At 36.3% G+C, this 3,666-nt stretch overlaps 1 non-coding gene across 1 annotated transcript; it reads left to right on the forward strand.

Moving 5' to 3' along the window:
• Positions 1 to 984: 984 nt before the first annotated feature.
• On the forward strand, positions 985 to 1,210 carry LOC149176139 (small nucleolar RNA U3). Its single transcript, XR_016258954.1, has one exon. It is a non-coding gene; the product is annotated as a small nucleolar RNA U3 (small nucleolar RNA).
• Positions 1,211 to 3,666: the final 2,456 nt, after the last annotated feature.

Here is a 3,666-nt window from a genome sequence, read left to right on the forward strand (position 1 = left end):
CCCTAAATTTTCAAATAATCAAGAACTAAAGGGGAATCAGTCTCTCAAAATTCTCCAAAGCGAGGTAAGATAGAAAAATAAAGTCATAAAAAAAAACAATAAAAAAATTAAGACTCGATAATAACATGAGCTGACCAAACGCCTCCTTAATACTATAAAGAGCCTCAATAACGATAAAAACATCGAAGTACTTCTTCCCTTAGCCATTTAATAGCATTTTCTTCACACACATCATAAGAGCACATTAAAGATTCATTAAAGTGAATTTAAGGTACTCATGCTATCAGGTATTTAAAAATACTAATAAAGATGCATAGAAAACAAAAGGTATTAACTGTAAACTTTTGTGTTATTGAAAAGTCAAGTTTGCATATGAGACTGGGTTGTGATTGAATATCATGGGTATAACCTTGTAGTTTGAGTAGAAAGTTATAGATAACTAAATAAATAGTGATAATTTTCACGAGAATTGGCAAATTCTTTTATATTTCCATTTCTAATACTAATAATAAAAATAAAAATTTAATTTAAAACAAGTGTATATCAATAAACTTTTCCATGCCTACATTCTTCGTATGCGAATACAGTCCATGATGATATATGTTGTATACCATGTCTAAAATGTGGTGGATATTTTTGTTTCTTATAATGCTTCTAACCATATCTATTTAGAACTCACTTCTAATTATATTTAAATCATGTGTTATTCTTATGTGCTGTTAACCTTTTTAGGTACTCTAAGCCGTGTAGCTTATTAATGGGAGTAGTGGAAGAATAAATGTGGGAGGACGAAGCGAATCGATTGACGGAAGACACAAGAATGCAAGTGAAAATAGAATTAGAATGGAAATGGAAGTAAAGAAATGGTTGCAAAATATAGTTTTGCGACGTTCGGAAAGCAAAACAGAAACGTTATTTTCCCACATGCGTTTCGCAAAGGAATGTGAAAGGCGTATATAATAGGCGGAGTGGACATTCATAAGCACGACCTTACTTGAACAGGATCTGTTCTATAGGTTGTACGTCAAAGTCTGCGTAGATTCCTATTCAGACAAGCACAAAAATTCGGAAGATGAACGATGGCTCTCGGGCCAGAGCGCGAATGCTGTGATGGCTGGGGGGTTTCCACTCCCATCCTTCTCCCGATGACCGTCCCGTCTGTGACATTTCAGTTCCACACGGTGAAGGCCTGAGAGCGTTCTGACGGATTCACCCAGTTTTTACCTTCGGTTTCTTTTTATCTATTTTCCGTCAAGTATTTTCCATTTCCTTCACGCTCTCATGGTTTTTAATTTCCATTTCCGGTGAAAGGAGCGTGCGTTCTCATGGTTTTTAATTTCCATTTCCGTTTCCGGGCGGTGAAGGAGCGTGCGTTCTCACGGTGTTGATTCAAGCGTCGGCTGTTGATCCAAGCGGCTGTAATCTGAACCGTTGGAAAGTGCCCAACGCTTAACTCTTTGGAAACAATTGAATTATTTTGAAAATAATAATAATAAAACAAATTTGGCACTTATTCAAAAAAAAAAATTAATTTTTTTTTTTAAACTTACGCATGCATGAGTAAAATTAAGTTACAACAGGGTCTATTGTGGATCTGTCTGTCTGCAAGTTGTAACACTGTTGTGGTCCTCCTTAGGGCTTCCTAGGGATCAAGCTTAAGCATGGCTTCCCCGGTCACGTTATTGATTGTAGCCCCAAGATCAAACAATGTGTTCGGAACTACAATGTTGTTAATATGTACATATACTACCGGTCTACCAGGATCCAAATACTTTGGGGAGCCTACTTCTTGTTTAGGTTCATGTATCTATTACATCAAGTTCCCTATAGGTGAAGATCTGATGGGAAAAGATACATTAATGGGGGCTAATGGCTAGAACCCCTAGGAATGGGAAAAGATACATTAATGGGGGCTAATGGCTAGAACCCCGAGGATAGCTAAAAAGGAATATGGCCAATAGATCCATGGAGGGATTTATTATAGTTGTGCTAAACATATGGAAGTATTTCATAAAATGTATGTAGATGCATAGAGTTGCACATGTGTAATATATGCACAATCATTATATTGATTGCTTCTATTTATCCATCTATTTGGGGTGAAAAACGATCGATGTGGTCAACTTAGTATACATAAGAGACCATAGATTGGACTAGAAGGTACTTAGGAACATGTCATCACTATATAAAATAATGGTCCAAGGTAGCTAAAAATGAACCTAAACATAATCAATGAAGAGTTTAGCCGTGGATTTAGTTGTGATACTCTTCTTGCATGGTGCCAAATTGGCCATATTCAAGAACTAATCAATGGCCACAAATACACAAAACCTGACATGTAATCCGTGGATAATGACTCCAAAAGGCTTGTCTAATATAGGGAGAGGAGTGTAAAAGCCTTGCTTCTTAATGATTGGCTTAGCGATGTTACAACTAGTGCATAATCCGATACGCTAGCTAGAATCTTGTCATAGCTTTGGCCAACAAAAACACTTATGAAGTAATGTTACTATCTTATCCACACCAAAGTTCACTACCACCCAACTATAATGTGCCTCCCAAATCAACTAGGCATGCTCACTTGATGGAACATAAAGATCACCTAGCTAGTACAAGAGCACATAATTTGTAGAGGTGGGAATCTCAAACATTTTTTCCTACAATTAGTGTCTGACATGTAGTAGTGAAGTTGGTCTCATCCCACAGGAGTTAAGAATTATGGTTGGTTCCACAACCAAGGGTTGACTGAGCTAGTCTATAATGTGGTTGGTGCTACCCTTCTTGCACTTGATGTTCGAGAGGAATTGTTGCAAGTATGTGTACCATTTTTTATGGAGGTCATTAGATAAATCCTCTTATGTTTACATCATTTTGAAGGCATCTGATTAGTTTGGATGGTTGTCTCTTTCCCTAAAATATAATGTTTCTTCCATTGACATGTCTACAAGATGAAGTACTTCTCATTTTCATAAGTGGGTATCTACCAACAATATCAGATACTATTTCATTATGATAAGTCAATGTATGTCCTTATTGAGTGAGGAATGTCGAAGGAATCTATCTCAATCTCAAATGGCTAATGCAAGTCTAGCAAAGAGAGGGTTTGCGCAAATCCCATGCAATATTTTATATACTCAAAAGATTTTTGTTGTGACTCAAACTAGGAAAGCTTTTGTTTATGTCCACCTTTGGTCACTTGACCTAAGGGACAACAAATATGAGATAACCTCAACAAAAAACTTCAATATATGTTAGCAAGACGCAAGAAGATATAGAGATATATTAGAGTATTCATCAGGATTGGCCAATCACAAATTACTTGGATCTTGGTTAGGTCCACATGCACCCCATCTTCATCCATGATGTATCCCAAATATTAAATTCTCTACATGCCAAATGAGTATTTCTCAAATATTGGCAAACAATTTATGTTGTCGTAGGGTGCTCAAGACCTATTGAATGTGTCACAAATGTTCTACCCTTGTTATACTGAAGATGAGGATATCGTCTAAATATATAACCACAAAAGACTTCATGAGTAGTTGTAGGATATCATCTATCATCCTCAAGAATGTGTATGTAGCATTAGTAAATCCAAAATGCATGACCAACCACTCAAAAATAAATTTCTTTAGAATTGAAGGTGTTCTTCAATACATCAATTTG

The sequence above is a fragment of the Pinus tabuliformis genome, chromosome 4_1 (assembly GCF_031772625.1).
Source record: "Pinus tabuliformis cultivar Carrire ecotype Pingquan chromosome 4_1, CPIR1, whole genome shotgun sequence".
In the NCBI taxonomy this organism is placed as follows: Eukaryota; Viridiplantae; Streptophyta; class Pinopsida; order Pinales; family Pinaceae; genus Pinus; species Pinus tabuliformis.